General features: G+C 41.4%; 1 long non-coding RNA gene and 1 other non-coding gene across 2 annotated transcripts; one reads left to right on the forward strand and one right to left on the reverse strand.

Moving 5' to 3' along the window:
- The first annotated feature begins 1,727 nt into the window (after nt 1-1,727).
- LOC114460686 (uncharacterized) lies at nt 1,728-5,768 on the forward strand. Its single transcript, XR_003673698.1, has 3 exons — nt 1,728-1,864; nt 5,521-5,618; nt 5,755-5,768. It is a non-coding gene; the product is annotated as an uncharacterized LOC114460686 (long non-coding RNA).
- A 7,987-nt stretch (nt 5,769-13,755) lies between these two features.
- trnap-ugg (transfer RNA proline (anticodon UGG)) lies at nt 13,756-13,828 on the reverse strand. The gene has a single exon. It is a non-coding gene; the product is annotated as a tRNA-Pro (tRNA).
- Nucleotides 13,829-17,918: the final 4,090 nt, after the last annotated feature.

Raw genomic sequence — 17,918 nt, forward strand, 5'->3', positions numbered from 1 at the left:
GCATGTGTTTTTCCTGTTTCTATTTTATCTTAATAAATCTGCGGTTGGGATAGGCTAATTAAAAATTCAATACTATTTATTAAAGAGTCCCAGAGCCTTGCTCAAAGAATTAGAGGGAGCAAGAGCGTTACATTTCCATAGTTCTTTTGTCTTATACTCCATGTAAAGAGGCCTTTTATTAGTCTATTTTCTTTTTAAAGTGGTGCCATTTTTGTGGCTTTAGACTTCAGCTACATTTATGTATAAAATATCTTCCCTACATTATAAACAAATTAAAAATAAAACTATTTTTTTTATATTTTCTGTTTCCACTTGATCCAGAATAATAATAATCTTTCTCAACAAGAATTGTTGATTGATTTGTCACATGACTGCTACAGGGTTTGAGTTTATTTTATTTAGTTTCACATCTACCTGTAGCTCTTTGTTTTTTAGACTGATGACAACTTGTTTGTAGTTTTATTTCAGCAAGTTTCACTTTTACAGTTACAGTTGTGGACATTTGTAAGTGAATACCCTAGTTACATTACAACAACCAAATTAAACTGTATCAACTAAGTGAATTCATAAAAATGGCCTGTGTAATGTCTTTTTCAAATGAAAAAATTGTTGAGCAAAAAATAAACACACAAAATCTGCTAACCGGGACTCGAACTCGCAACCATTGACATGAAAATCCAAAATATTTCATAGGACAGTGGTTTCCAAACTTTTCACAGTTTAATACACCTTCAGACTTTGAACCTAAAGCCATGTACCCCCTACTCCTCCACACTTAAAAAACATCATAATGTAATGTCATATACAGTTTAGGAATTTTTCACTGAATTTGACCTGTTGAGGAATAATATATAATGGAAAAAAATAACAATAATCTGTTAGCACATAAGAAAACATCTTATTCAGAATTATCACTTGTTTGATTTATCTAATTTATCCATTTAGCCTACTGGCATTTTTAGTAATAAACCTATTTCCTCTTTGTTTTAAAAAAATAAGTCGACCAAAAATTTGTTGTGTAAATTTATTGTTATGTTGCTGCTGTTTTTTTATCCTGCAATACGAGCCAATGCAACCACATTTTATCTGTACTGTAAAGTTTAAGTTTAAATGACAATAAACATAGTCTAAGCCTTGATTGAACATATTGCAGTAATACAGCATATTGATCACCCTGAAACTGTGAAATACAATGCACTACAAAGAAGGATGAGGTTGAGAGGATGAACAGAACTCTGCAATGTTTGGCTGAATTTAAGAAAGTCTGAGTTTTTAATCGTTCTCCACATAAAGTCAACAGTAGGAATAAAAAGATGAACTCACAATATTGAAGGAAAAGAAACATTTTGACTTTACAAAATAGTTTAATTATTTAGCTCGAAATAAGCATTAAAGTTTAAAATAAAACCTTTATTGTAAATACATGAAAACATTAACATGATACTAAACAAGTGATATTGAAGATTGTTAAACAAAACTTAACATTTCTGATTTTTACTCTAGAGAAAAATAAAAACAGGAAATACTGTTTGTTGGCTAAACTCCTTAATCTAGGTTTCAAACTGGGATTAAAAAGATGAAATGTAAGATGAACAAAATTCTATTTTGTTTGCAGATATAAAAACATGCTGTTCTTGGGAGATAACATTAGCTTTTGCTGATATCAGAAAATGTCCAACACTTAATTTTCTACATTAAACGACAGAGATGGTGGTCAGAAATATGAAATACAATCAATTTTTATTTTTATTTACAAGTTGGTCAGTATGTGACTGTCCATGGACACCAGCACGAGGCACAAGACGGGTTCTACTTCCAGGTTCCATCGTGGGAGAGTCACCAGATGGGTTCTACTGCCATCTGTGTAAGTCATAGCTTTCAGATATTACGTTAGAATAAGGGGTCGTACGTCTTTCATCCACTTTGTTGAAGCGGTGAAACACTTACCCTGAGCTTGGTTCTGTTACTGTAAATGTCTGCACTGACACAAGCACTATTACCTCATCATTTCATTAAGCATTTTATTGGTTTTCTTTGATGTTTATGCATAATCAATGTAATCTGTTCATTAGACAGTTTGTTTTAAATGAATAAATACAAAGTTTTTGACATTCCACCTACAATGTTTTATAGACTTTATAGAACATCAATCAATCAATCAATCTTTATTTGTATAGCGCCAAATCATAACCAATGGTATCTCAAGACACTTTACAGTAGAGCAGTCTTAAGGACGGACTCTTCATTTTATGGATACACACATATGCATATATACGTATATACACATACATATGTATCCCACACCCAACATGAATTCATCATGGCGGCAAGGAAAACCTTCTGTTAAGCAGCAGGAACCTTGTGTGGATCCCATTCCTATGATGAACAGCCATCCACGTTATGCTGTGTTGGGTGTGTGCAGAGGAAAGGGTGGAGACAGAGTTGTTGAGACTCTGTAACTCCACACTGAGGATCCCACGGACCTGCAAGACAAAAGCCAGAAGGAGTACAGGAGCAAACACACAAGGGAAGAAGCAGACATAGAGGGAGTGTTTGAGAGAGGAATGGGACCCTCTCCGGTCCCTCTCTAACCTAAATGACCTCTCTCTTAACGCCCTCTCCAACCTCTCTCCAACCGAGTATGCCAGACCCCCCCCCTCTACAGTCTATGCCTATTGCATCTTAACTATGAGCTATGAGCTGGTTCCTAACTAAAAGCTTTACCAAAGAGGAATGTTTTGAGCCTAACCTTAAAGGTAGAGAGGGTGTCCGCCCCCCGAACCATGGTTGGTAGATGGTTCCAGAGAAGTGGGGCCTGATAACTGAAAGCTCTTCCTCCTATACTACTTTTAGAGACGAATGGAACAATGAGTAGTCCAGCATTTTGAGAGCGTAGTGTTCTGGGGGGATTGTATGGCACTACAAGCTCCTTGAGATAGACTGGTGCCTGTCCATTTAGGGCTTTATAAGTGAGAAGAAGAATCTTGAATTCTATTCTATATTTTATGGGAAGCCAATGCAGAGAGGCTAATACGGGAGTAATGTGATCTCTTCTCCTAGTTTTAGTCAGTACACGTGCTGCAGCATTTTGAACCAGCTGAAGTGTCTTAAGCGACTTGCTCGGGCAGCCTGCTAAAAGAGAATTACAATAATCCAGTCGAGAGGTAACAAAAGCATGGACTAGCTTTTTGGCGTCGCCCTGAGACAGGATAGATCTGATTTTAGAAATGTTACGGAGGTGAAAGAAGGCAGTTCTTGAAGTTCTTGACCATACTGTCAGCATTTCTTGCTTTCAGAGATTCCTAAAGATAGGAATAGTTTTCTTACTAGAAAATGTTTTATTAGATGCTCTGACACATTGGATGTATTGACACAAACACCTCATTGAATTGTTTTATTTATCCAGGTTAGCCACACCATGTCTTGTTCTCATGCACATTTTTTTTAACACTAGCATGCCCAAGGTTTTCTTACTCCTGTTGCCCTGCCCAGAGGCCGCCAAATGACACTCATTTGCAACTCAGTGGGCCACCTCTCTTATGTAAATAAAGCCTTTCGATCGGAATGTGCAGCTGGGCAGTGACAAACTTTGGGGGTTGGTGTAAATGATGGCCAGTGTTGAGAAACCAGTTTCTCCCAAGTAGATGTTTGTTAATCCAAATTACATTATATGGAATTATTGGATAAGAATGGCCAAATTAATATGAGCCATGTGTGTTGTGATCAATTAATAAACCACAATAAATAAAATTAGAAAAAGAAAAACAGTATTAACAGTATTCACTATTTACCTTTATTGTTTTTGAAAAGTGCTTATAAATAAAATGTATTGTTGCTATTTATGGTAAAGCGAGATTCCTGAGTGTGAAAAGGACTGTTTGAGTTCTCACTTTAAAAAGGTAAATTCACGAGGTCCACCATTCACTAACCAGGTCCATGATTATTTTATTAAGCTATTATTTTACAAATTTGAAGAAAGTGCACAAGATGCACAAAGAATCAATGCTTCAACAGGGAAAAACAATCTAAATCTCTGTTTACACCATCAGTTATGCTGACATTATCCCTCTTAACCTTTGACCCAATGCGGAAGTACGAAGCCGGACAAGTTTGGTATCAAGTTCTGTGTGGCATGTGACCTTAAATCCAAGTATGTGTGCAAAATCATCCCATATCTTGGCAAAGACCCCAGTCGTCCACCTGGGGAGAGATTGTCTGAAAATGTGGTGATGAAGCTTATGGAACCGTTTATGGACAAAGGAAGAACTGTTACAACCGACAATTTTTTCACTTCATTGTCACTAGCACGTCGACTGCACAGCCGGAAGACCACCCTCCTTGGCACAGTCAATAAGATTCGCCGGGAGCTTCCAGATTCAGCTAAAAAGAATTTGGCCCGTGAGGAATTCAGCACAGAAGTGTTTTCAACCTCTGGTGCCACACTGACTGTTTATGTGCCCAAACGAAAGAAGACTGTCTGCCTCCTCAGTAGCGTGCACAGCGTGGTGGAGACTGAGGCTACTCGGAAAAAAAAGCCGAACACAGTCACCGACTACAACAGCATGAAATGCGGTGTGGACGTCATGGACCAGATGGTTCGAAAGTACACTGTGCGTTCAGGAACACGGCGTTGGCCAGTCGCTGTGTTTTACAACATGATTGACATTGCAGCGCTGAACGCACATGTGCTTTATCAGGCATGCACTGGGGTCAAGGAGAGAAGGGTGGACTTCTTGCTGGAGCTTGCAAATGAGCTTGCCCAGTCTCATATGGCAGCCAAGGAGGTGAATGAGCAAAACCTTCAGCAACAACCACCCACACCTGATGTGGGGAAAAGGGCATTGTGCCAGGTGAAGTGTTGCTGCAGGAAAAACCGTGCCACCAAGCGTTGTATGTATTGTGACAAGTTTGCATGTGGCAAATGCATAAAGGAGGTGTGGCAGTGCCAGAATTGTTCACAAAATCTCTATTAAATAAATTTCACCAAGAATGCAGCAAACAAACTGTTGCCGTCTCACTATTACTACTTACTACTTTCTGTTGCAAAAGTTGAAATATAAGTTGCAACCTCTATGTAGCTGCTGTATGGGAAACACAAAAGAGAATACAAAAGGTCTTTGTGTCCTGAACCTACCCAGCCACCCCCCCACCCTAGCTGAGGGGCCTCAGTAACATAACAATGGTCACAAGCTGAGTTGTTCACACCCGCCATCTGACACCAGCTTGGACTTTATAGGTATAGGTGTCAAATGACACCACTCTGGTCATGCTAGTGTTAAATGTTCTCTAATAATAATAATAATAATAATAAAAAAGAACCTAGTTTGATCTTTATACACATTTTTGTACTTTTTTTTTGCATGGGAGAGAACTTTTACTCTGAGTACATTTTAAATGATCAACTTTTTACTTTTACTTGATTAGTAACTTTACTTCGACTTAAGTAAAATGTCATCAAAGTAACAGTACTTCTACTTAAGTAGACTTTTTCTGTTCTCTTTCCACCCCTGGTTGCTATAGATACGATTAACAGACTGATGAAAATAACGGTGATGGGTACAGAGTCAGAGCGTGCAGCAGGAGTCGCCAAAAGATGGATGTTCCTGTCAGATTTCCAAGTATCTTGATCATTTAAAAAACAATTCACAAAAAACAGAAAAAAATGACAAAATTCACAAAAGCTCTTTTCACTAATATTTCCTCCCGTTTCTTTTGTTTCTGTTTTCCATGAATCTCTCATCACTCGTCTGTCAGCCTGATTATTTACAGTAAGTACGTTACTCACTACTACACGGGTCACTATAAGTGAAACACTGAGGTATAAAGAGTGCTGATATATTTACTAAAGTAGAAGAATTTACTGTTACTTGATTGAAATTGTACTCCAGTACAATTTTTATTTTTGGTAATAAATCTTGGTACGGGTCCCTTGCATACATAAACATCTCATGTAGAAACTTAAAAAGGAAGAGACCAAATCTACCACAATTACGACTTTATTTATTTTCCACAAAGGCATCTGTATGAGGTTTGTAAGAATGTACAATTATTAATAAAATAAAACACCAATTAATTCAAAAATTAAAAAAATCAATAAATTCTCAGGTTCTAAGTATAGATACATTTATGAACTCTGAGAAAATAAACGGTGCCGTGTCTGGGTGGGGGTCTCCGGGTGCCCCCCCCCCACCGTCTGCCCGTGGACGGGCTGCGGTTCAGCGAGGTGCTGCGCCGCCTTGGGCGGGGTGGGGCTAGTGGCTGGGGCCCGCTGTCCTCCGGGCTGTGCTGGCGTCGGGGGTGTCTCATGTCGGTGCGGGGGTGATTGGGGGTGGTCTCCGTGGGTGGGGGGGGCTCTGCTGGCGACATTGATGTGGGGTTGCGGTGCCTGGCTGGGGGAGCATGGGTTCGCCTACCTATCGGTCCGTGGCTGGCGGGGTGGCCCTGCTTGGGTGGTTGGTGGCGTCCTCTCTTGTCAGGGGGGGCCGGGGCCGCCCACCTGTGGAGGGTGCTATGTCGTGGTGTCGTGGGGGCCTATGCTGGCCCTGGTGTGGGAGCTGGCCTCTCTCCTGCGCGGTTGCCGCCTGCTTTGGCGGGGCGGGCCGCTGTGGGCCAGCTGGCGGTGGGGATCGCCTCCTGAACTGCTGGGGGATGTGGCTGGTGCCTGGCTCCGCCTTGGGGGGGGGGGGTCCCGCCGTGCTCCGTATGGCCGCCGCGGTTCGGGGGGTTGCCGCGGGTGGTCTCCGGTTGTGCTGCTCGGCGCGGTGGGTCTCTGGGGGGTGTGGAGGAGTGTTGCTGGGGGCTCCCTTCGCGGGGTCTCTCCGGGCGGTGCCGGCCTGGTGGGGCGTGGGGGTGACCCTTCCCTGCGGGTGGGGCTTGGCGCTTGTCTCGTCTCCTGGTTGCCTTGGGGGCGTGCCTCGCGGCGTATGGGTCGGCTTGCCGCGCCGGTGTGGGAGGTGGGCGCGCTGGGTGGTGCCGGCGTCTGCGCCGGGGTTGGGGCGGGGTTGCTTGGTGCTCCGGGGTGGTGCTCTTTGCTGGGGGGCGGCTCTAGCTGTTCCGGGGGTTGAGGTTGGTATTGGCCGCTTGGTAGGTCTGTCCTGCTATCTGCGGACGGGTGGGTGGGTTCTGCACCTTTGGCTGGGGGCTACTGCTCCGCATCGGTTGTGTGCCATTGGGGTCCCTCTCTCCTGTGGTGGCGGTTTGGGGCGCATCGCGCGGGCGGCATCAAGGAAAGGCGATCTGGCGCGCTCTGGGGTGCCTGGTCGGTGCGCCTGGGGGCCGGCGAGGCAGCTTGCATCATCCCCTTGGTGCCCTCGGCGACTATGGGCGTGGCTGTCGTCCCTGGGGGCGCTGCTCTCGGTGCTGCTTCCGTTCTGGGTCCTTCTGGCCTGGGGTCTGGGCCCACCGGCGGGCGCCCGCCGGCTGCCCGTTCTGCGCGGCTCTGGCCGTCTCCTGGGCGGGGGCCTTGGCTCCTCTGCTGGGGTCTCGGGCGGGGGGCTCTCTGGGCCCTTCCCTCGAGGGGTTGGGTGCAATTACCCTTCCGGCAGCTGAGCTGACAGCAGCAAAAGAGCAGAGCGGAGCTCACAGAGGAATTTATTTACTAAACATGAACTTTTTCTTCTGAGAAATGATACGATACCTCAACATCAAACTCTATCATTTACCATCTGACTCTGGCTCTGAGGTAATCATCTACTGCTTTTTTATTTGCTGGCTCAACTGGAAAGCTAAGTAGCAAGCTAGCTAGCTACAAGTAGCAAGCTAACTAGCAGAAGAATGGCTCTTTCCACAACAGAATACAGCAGTCTTCTCCAAAAGATTACTGAACTGGAGACTACAGTGCGAGGAATACAAGTAAACATTGAGGTTAATGGACACTGTGGATATGATAATGATACGACTGTGCCGCTGTTTCAAAACAGCGGAGTGGATAAAGCTAACTCGCTACCAGCCCGTGCTAACAAAGCTATCAGGCCTAGGGAGGATCCTGTTCCCGTTGATAAGCCAACAGGTGCGAGTCCTCCCTGGAATACTCTGGGAGCTAAGCCTAAGAAAAAGTCATATCCACTTCAAAGGCTAACGGGCCGAGCAAAGCGCCATGATATCAATAATGAGACGGACTGGCCTGCACTGGCTTCGCAGACTGCAGCCTCAACATCAACTCCCTTGTCTGCCCAGGCACAAAAGTGGACATCTGCTAAAGGCAGGAGTATCACCAAGTCACAAACCCAGTTTCATGTAGAACTGGGTAATCGATTCGCCCCACTGCTGAATGACCTAGGATCTGGCTCTAATGAGGTCAACACACAACCTTCTGGAACTGCGAAGACTGAAAGTGCTTCAGGAAAACAAAAGCGACATGGTAGGCCAAAGCAACAACCTCACACACTGATAGTGGGAGACGTTTCTGTTAAAGATGCTCAGAAGATGTTTAGCAGCAACGTGAAAGTGATCTGCTTACCTAATGACACAGTATCAGACCTGGCTGACAAAATCTTGCATATCGTTGCAGATTACCCACATTTGAAAAATGTTGTGATTCATTTTGGGTTAAATGATTTAGCCAAGGAGGAGTCTGAGGTGTTAAAGCTGGATTTCACCCATCTGCTAAAAACTGTGAGCTGTATACAGCCTAAAGTGTTCATCAGTGGCCCGATACCTCCAGTCCGCAAAGGAGATCTGAAATTCTCAAGGATTTACTCTTTGAATAAATTTCTGTCTTCGGCTTGTGCTGCCCTTTCACTAAATTTTATAGAAAATTTTCCTATTTTTTGGGAACGTCGTCATCTTTTTAGAGCAGATGGACTGTGTCTAAACAAGGCTGGAGTAAAACTCTTCACATCCAACTTGTTTTACTTCACCAGTCACACTGCTATCAGTTCTGATAAAGACAGAGGACAACATGTACCATCGGAGAACAAAACAACAAGGAAAGAACATGGAGTCAATGAGCTTCCAGCAAGAAATAAAAATCGCCAAAATGAAGAAGTCAACCCAACCCCCGCATCTCAGGACCCACCTGCTTCACCCCAAAATTCACCTACTTCCACCTCATCCAGCTTCTCTCCTACCCCTGCCTTCTTGGATTTAACTGCCCAGATGAACGAGCTGGTTCTGGCTGGCACAAGACTAACACCCCACCCTTTACCCCACCATGGTCAATCTGCACCACCCATCCCTCCTCGAAGATACCAGGCTCAGGATCACTCTTCTCCTCAGGCCAGCTGTGTTCAACTTAGAGCGACACAGGCCTGATGTGTGCTGGGTCCAGACTGCAATAGCTCTATTTTTAGGAACAACCAGAAAAAGTCAGGGCCCTATGGAGTTAATGCAGCTTCTTTAATTCCTGTGGTGACAGGTAACACAGGTAAAATTGTGAAATTAAAGAAAAGCAAAAAGCTTTATAGAGATAAAAATTTGACTCCTATAACATGTCATCCAAAAAGTCCACCAGTGTCTCCAGTAAAGTCTTTAAAATTAGCTCTTCTTAATGTTAGATCTCTTGTTAACAAGTCACTAATAATTAATGATTTTATTTTGACACATCACTTGGACTTTTTATTTCTTAATGAAACATGGTTGAATGATGGTATCAGTAATACTATTCTCAATGAAAGTGCGCCACAAGACTTTATTTATTTAAATAAGTGTCGTACTTGCAGGAAAGGTGGTGGAGTTGCTGCCATTTTTAAATCAATATTTCAGTGCAAAGAAATAACATTTGGTGATTTTATCTCCTTTGAATATATGTCATTCTTACTGAAGGGTGATTCAAGAGTTCTGTTTTTAGTCATTTATAGACCCCCAAAATATTCTGGAGAATTCATGGATGAGTTCGCTGAACTGCTGTCAGTTGTATGCACTGAATACAACTTTTTAATAATAACAGGTGACTTAAATATTCATGTAGACAATAACATGGACAATACTTCCAAAGAACTGTATGCTTTAATGGATACTTTTGGTCTTACACAACATGTGACTGGTCCGACACACACTCAAGGTCACACTTTGGATCTGGTTATCTCTAAAGGTGTTGATATCTCTGCTGTTGATGTAAGAGACTTAGCTCTATCTGATCATTTCTGTGTCTTTTTTGACCTAGAGACTGTAACATCTGTTCCCCCTAGTTATGTGTGTTTAAAGAAAAGGTACATAAATGAGAACACAAGTGCACAGTTTATGGAAGCCATAGCAATGACACCAACATTGAGTGCTGAGACAGTTGATGATCTTCTGGATGAGTATAATAGAAACGTCTGTAATGTCATAGATGTGGTGGCTCCAATCAAAACTAAGAGAAAACCAAACACACAGAAAACACCTTGGAGGAGGACTGAGATAATGCAGAATTTGAAATCTGACTGTAGAAGAGCTGAGCGTAAATGGAGATCAACAAAACTCCAAATTCATCTAGAACTATACAAAATAAGTCTGCGAAAATTCAATGATGGCTTGTTCAAAGCAAGGCAGCAATACTTTTCTGAAATTATTGCCAAAAATGTCAACAACTCTCGCACGTTGTTTTCTGTAATTGAAAAGCTCACAACCCCCCCAGATCAGATAGCCCCTGAATTACTGTCAGCTGGAAAATGCAATGAATTTGCTGTATATTTCAATGAAAAAATACAATCAATAAGGTCAAACATCAGAACAAACCAGCAAAATCACAAAAAGCTTGAACAGCTTCAACCACTGAGGGATGAGTCAACTACAATGTTAGAGTTTATTACAGTGAACCCAAAAACAATAGAGGAAACTGTTCAGCAGCTGAATCCATCAACGTGTTGCCTTGACACAATACCCTCAAACTTCTTTAAAACTGTTGTAAAGTCAATTGTCACTGATCTGTGTCAGATAATTAACTGCTCATTCCAATCAGGCACCGTACCAAAATCCCTGAAAGTAGCTGCTGTGAAACCGCTGTTAAAAAAGAGAACACTGGATGCCTCTATACTGGCTAACTATAGACCAATCAGCAACCTTCCATTCATGGCCAAGATCATTGAGAAGGTGGTCTTCAACCAACTGAGTCAATTCTTAACATTCAACAAAATATTTGATAAATTTCAGTCAGGTTTTCGTTCTCATCACAGCACTGAAACTGCTCTTATCAAAGTGATCAATGACATAAGGTTGAACACTGATTCAGGAAAAGTATCTGTTCTCATTCTGTTGGATCTAAGTGCTGCATTTGACACTGTAGATCATACAATTTTGTTGCACAGATTGCAAACATGGGTCGGACTAAATGGAAAAGTAATGCAATGGTTTAAGTCATACTTGGAGGAGCGAAGCTATTTTGTAAGCATTGGAAACTTTGAATCTGACAGATTACCAATGTCCTGTGGGGTTCCTCAGGGATCTGTTCTTGGACCCCTTCTGTTTAACCTTTACATGCTTCCTTTAGGACAAATTTTACAGAACTGTAAGGTTGATTATCAGAGCTATGCAGATGACACACAACTATATCTATCACTGAACCCAGATGACCATGGTCCCATTGAGGTGTTGTGTGACTGTTTAGAAAAAGTAAACTGCTGGATGAGTGAAAACTTCCTTCAACTAAACCATGACAAGACGGAGGTGATTGTCTTTGGTAACAAGGAAAAGAGGACTGCTGTCAGCAATTATCTTGAGTCTCGATCTTTAAAAGCTAAAGACCAAGTCAAAAACCTTGGTGTTCTGATTGACTCAGATCTTACATTCAGCAGTCAGATCAAATCTATCACAAAAACAGCCTTCTACCACCTAAAGAACATCTCCAGAGTGAAAGGTTTAATGGCTCAGAAAGATCAGGAGAAACTGGTCCATGCTTTTATCTCCAGCAGACTGGACTATTGTAATGGTCTTCTGACAGGAATCCCCCAAAAAAGCATCAAACAGCTACAGCTGGTTCAGAACGCTGCAGCTCGGGTCTTAACCAGAACAAAGAGGTCAGAGCACATTACTCCAGTTTTAAAGTCTTTACACTGGCTCCCAGTCAGCCTCAGAATAGACTTTAAAGTTCTGCTGCTGGTGTATAAATCTGTGAATGGGTTTGGTCCAGAATACATCAGTGACATGTTGGTCAGGTATGAACCCAGCAGGTCTCTCAGATCTATGGACACAGGTCAGATAGTGGAACCCAGAGCTCACAGTAAACATGGTGATGCTGCTTTTAGTTGTTATGCTGCAAAGAAGTGGAACAAACTGCCAGCGGAGCTGAAGTCAGCATCCAATGTGAACATTTTTAAATCAAAGTTAAAGGCACTTTTTTTCTCTACTGCATATGATTGAGAGAGAGATTTTTTGTCATGTTGTTGATGTAATGATGATTTTACTGATGATTTTAATTGATTTTACTGATGATTTTAATTGTTCTTATTGATTTAAATGTTCTTATTGATTTTAAACAATTGAATGTTTTATCATGTAAAGCACATTGAGTTGCCTTGAGTATGAAATGCGCTATATAAATAAATTTGCCTTGCCTTGCCTTGCCTTGGGTGTGGGTGGGTGGGGGCGGCTGGATGCTGGCAGGGGGCCTTGGGGTTGGGGATTGGGGTCGGTGGGGGGATGCGCTGGGTGCTCGGCTGCTTGGGGCTTCCTCGGATGTGTGTGTGGGGGGCGGTGGCTGCCTCTCATCCTGGGATCTTGGGGGCATCTGGGGAGTTGCTCGGCCGTGAGGGGTTGCCTGGGGCTCCCTGGCCCCCGCTCTTTCTGCTGGCCTGGCTGCATCTGCGGGCCCAGGGCAGTTCCTGGGTTTGCTGTTGCGGTTTTTTTTTTTTTTTTACACATATACTGGTATACGATGCACTGGCACGCCATGGGATGTGGGATAAAACTCATACTGGGTTTAACCTTAGACACGTTAATCCCAAATACCTGCTTTAGGTACTACCATTCACTTATTCCCCCTGTTCACAGCCACCACCATTATAGCTAAGCTTCACACTTGCCACCATACTGGCTGGATTACACAACATAATAAGCACAATATATTCTACAACCTCACATCTCACCCTCACTGCAAAATAGTCTATTCTTCCCCACCTTTTCTATTTCCTGCCTTGAGTCTCTCCTCCCTGCTCCCTTTCCCCTCCCCTTCCCCCTCCACTTAAGTGTAACACTGCTCTCCCTTTTTATATCCTCCCTATAATAAAAGGTTTTTTACCCTTCCTTAGGGAGGGCTGGTGATGGTCACAATTTAGCAATAAAATAAATCAATGTATTTTATTGTAATAAAAAAATATGCATTGCTGTCTCATAATGATTGCACTTCCTATGGTGTTGACCTTTGACAGCATGTGCAGACAAGGAAAAAAAAAGAAAATAACCTCCATTCAACGCTGTTTTGGTGCCGTACATTACGTTTAAACGTAATGTATCACATCATAGCCGGTCAATCAGATTAATCTGATTGACCGGCTATAATGTGATGCATTACGTTTAAACGGCTATGATGTCATGCATTACGTTTAATCTCATTGATCGGCTCTGATGTGATGCATTACGTTTAACCTGATTGATCGGCTCTGATGTGATGCATTACGTTTAATCTGATTGATCGGCTGTGATGTGATGCATTACGTTTAATCTGATTGATCAGCTATGATTTATTTATTTATTTATTGGAGGATAAAGCTCACTTCCCTGGTTCTCTGTAGACTTCACAAACCAGAGATGCTTTCCATTCAAACCAATCCTAGAGCAGTTAAAGGGTGTGAACAAAACCATTAGCCCCACCCCCTGTGACCTGTAGGTAATAGGGAGCAAAGACCTCAGTGAGAATTGAACTCACGACCCCTGGTTTCCAAGACCATTGCTTTAACATCTGAGCTATGAGGCCATGTGTGTGTGTGTGTGTGTGTGTGTGTGTGTGTGTGTGTGTGTGTGTGTGTGTGTGTGTGTGTGTGTGTGTGTGTGTGTGTGTGTGTGTTTGTTTGTTTGTTTGTTTGTTTGTTTGTGTTTGTTTGTTTTATCCCCTTCAGGCTTGATATTTAAAACCATCTTATCCTACAGCTAAAATGTGCTATTGTGAGCAGCTAGACAGATAGAAGTACTACTTTTAAAAACATTAGGACTGTTGGTTGAATATTTTAGAAGTTATGACAATGTGTTGACAAAGAGTTGAAGGTAAAGCTGTCCCTCTACTCTAGAAGTTGGTCAAAGCTAAAAATGGAACTCATTGAAGGGCTGTGAGTCAAAAATGGTTAAAGATACAGAAAAGTTGAAGGTATTCACTGAAAATGAACAAAGAGCTGAACATTTTAAAAGTTGAAATGAGTTTAAGAACTGCTGACCAGTGGAACGTTACATTTCAAGGTGAACTTCATTAAAATTAATTACAAAGTTGAATAGTTATTAAAAAACTCAAATTCAAAATGACAAAACTTGACAAAAACATCTAAAGTGTAGTCTGTAATTCTGCCTCCATCTACATTTTAGTTTCTATAATCAACATCAGATTAATTCTAATCAGTATATCGTTAAAAGGGATTTCATTCCATGAACATATTTAAACATATTTAAACATTCATTTCATTTAATGTTCATCAAATTTTAGCATTATTTAATTTAATATATTTGATCTTCCTATGATAATATGACCCACATTTAATCACAAAAGGCAGCTTAGAACAGATCAATGTTGACAGGTTGTCATGGCAACTCAGGGTAAAATGGAAGCTCTCTGTTGACAGGATGTCATGGCAACTCAGGCTAAGATGAAAGCTCAATATTGACAGGTTGTCATAGCAACTCAGGCTAAGATGAAAGCAGCAGAATCTCCATCATTCTACAGAATCTCCTCGCGCACCGTCAGAAACGACTAAAGTAGCTTTAATAATATAGATTAACGTTGACCAGCAGATGTCATCAGTGAGCAACGTTGAAGAACAAAGTAAGTTTATAATAATAATAATGTCAACTTTAATGACTAATTTAGTGATTTTCCAGAATCCTGTGAGTAAATACTGCTTGTTTGATTCTAAACTTATTTACATATTTAGTAACAATCTTGTGTGAATGAGATGATAATGTAAAGATCTTTGAAACGACTTTGTCATAAAAGCTCTATTGAAATTTGTTCATTTTAACATTTAGTCTGAATTTGATAATTTTATACTGTGTGTGTGTATGTGTGTGTGAGCGTGTGTGTGTGTGTGTGTGTGTGTGTGTGTGTGTGTGTGTGTGTGTGTGTGTGTGTGTGTGTGTGTGTGTGTGTGTGTGTGTGTGTGTGTAACCCAAAATCAGATGCTGAGTCAGTGTGATAATAACAATGTTTATTTAAAGGGCACATGTTACGCTAAATTAACTTTTCTGTTCTTTAAACATGATAAAGTGTTATTAGGGCTTCATACACATGTCCTAAATATAGTTTTTAATTAATTCCCTCAATCGTTAGTTAGAGGGTGATTTGCTCCTTTCTTACTACAGGGTGAGCCCAAACACCTCGCTACATTTTGATGACGCGTTCCCACTTTGATGACGAATTTGACTCGGCACTGAGCTGGAGAAGCCACGCCTCCAGGAAGCTCTCTGCCATGATTGACATGTAAACAAACATGTGTTTATAAAGCAGCATGAGCTCGGCTACGGATTTCAATATGTATTTCAATGAATTAACGGCCATTTTGAGAAAAATGACCATAACGACCACTAGGGGAGGTTGCTGAGGTGGATCCACATCCTAAAATAATCAGTAGTGTTCATGCCATCTATGTACCAAGTTTTATGCTTTTAACCCAAAGTGCACGATTCTACCAACAATTCTTCCTGAACCGCCCACTACTGGTACTGATCCAGGATCTGTGGTGGAGAACATGACCTGACTTTAATCAATAAGTTCAGGGATATTTTGTTTTCTGTTTTATTCATACAAATGATTCTTTTTTTTTTAAATTTCATTTATTTAGAAATATATTACGAATACATTTAAACAAAAAACGTTTTTTTTTTTATTTTATATGTAATATAAAGATGTATGAGAGCAGCATTAATATCAACATATTTCCCCTCAGGGATCAATAGTTTACTGAATATGATCAGGTTTATCGATTAAGTTTTGATCAACTTCATTTAAATTAAACTAATTTAAATCATCCTGATGACATCATTCCAGACTATAATGATTAAACAAAAACAAATGCATCAGTTATTTCACCACTAGAGGGCAGAATATTGTACAGTATTAGAAGCTATCAAGTTATCATGAACCTATGATGTTTCAGACTCTACAATCCCTGTCATCGTTGGTCTCGTCCACAACAACAGAACAACTGCAGCTCTTCACCAGAAATGGCCGTAGCTTCACAGACACATAAACGTTAAGTGGGAACTGGTCTGCTCAGTATTTTGGTAGTTTAGACGTGTTTCAGGTGGACGCTTCAACATGTTGTTTAGCTCAGGACCAGGAGGGGTGCTGGGGTGCACCAAATGAAGGGTCCCCTTTAACATTTCCCTTTACCTCACAATGACAGCGTTTCATTCACATTATGTCACTTTCTGCATTTAACAGTGGATTTTATTTTTATTGGTAGATTCTGTCATTCTGTCTATGATTCTATTAACACAGATATTATAGGACCATAATTAGCCAATCATGAGCTCATTACAAGTTGTTCATTAATCCTGCAAGAACAAAGTCAAACCTCAAAGTCAAACTGTTTCCTCTGAAGACCTTCATTTACAAATCAATGGGAATTTAAATTATTCAGCCACAAAATCTAAATATTTTCCTCCACATCATGTGATCTCTGAACAAACTGATCATTTTAGTCAATTTCAAAGTGATGACACTGCAAAGGATGGATGAATATTTCTAGATCCTTCATGTTCATTCTGTCTCTTCCATCCTTCAGGTGGAGCTGATTCTATGCTGATGTTAAAGGTGAATGGAGGATTGAGGAACCACTCAGCCGTGACAGCAAACATGGTGAGTAATGAGTGGATTGAAGTTTGGTTCCTGACGTCCATGTGGATGTTCTATTGAAGTTGATCTACTACTGAAGCCTAATGCTATGTCTGATCCATCTTTAACAGCCACTGTTCTTTCTAGGAACACATTTAGAAACAAATGTTTGTTTGGTTCTTCTCTGTGTTTAATCTCTAACTGTTCTACAGGACTCTGGAAGCCAGAACAAAGTGACACCTCAACGTTCTCAGGACAACGAAGCTCAGCCACAACAAAGAAACAAATCTAAGAGAAAAACTTCAGAGCAAAGAGTTCAACAGCAGAGCCAAGCTGGAGTTAAAGCTAAACATACATGTGACCAGTGTGGGAAGGCCTATAGCTTTAAATCACACCTCACTAGACATCAGAGAATCCATTCTGGAAAAAAACTCTTCATCTGTGACGAGTGTGGAAAAGCTTTTGCTCAGAAACAGCACCTGAAGACCCATCAGCTTGTTCACAGTGGAGAGAAACCACACATGTGTGATGAATGTGGAAAGACTTTTAATCAATCTGGACACCTCAGTCGACATGTCCTCATTCATCGTGGAATCAAAGCTCACAGATGTGAACAGTGTAGAAAGAGTTTTACACAAAGATCAAATTTAACGAGTCACATGCAGACTCACTTCAGAACAGTGTTGTATCACTGTGACCACTGTGGGAAAAGATATAAACACAAAAAAAACCATCGCTGAACACCTGAGATCTCACACTGGACATGAAGTGTGTCCCTGTGACCAGTGTGACAAAGTTTTTACACATATCATCAGTTAAAATCTCACCAAATCAGCCACTCATCAGAAAGACCTCATAAATGTGACACATGTGGAACATCTTACAAGTGGAAATCCCAACTTAATTTCCACCAACGAGTTCATGAGAAGAATGTCTGTTCTCCACTCACATCTCTGTGTGGATAGAGACATGGAGCAGGAATCATCTTCAGATCCCAGCGACACACTGATGGTGACGACACCTTCTG

Source organism: Gouania willdenowi, unplaced genomic scaffold (genome assembly GCF_900634775.1).
Source record: "Gouania willdenowi unplaced genomic scaffold, fGouWil2.1 scaffold_5_arrow_ctg1, whole genome shotgun sequence".
NCBI lineage: Eukaryota > Metazoa > Chordata > Actinopteri > Blenniiformes > Gobiesocidae > Gouania > Gouania willdenowi.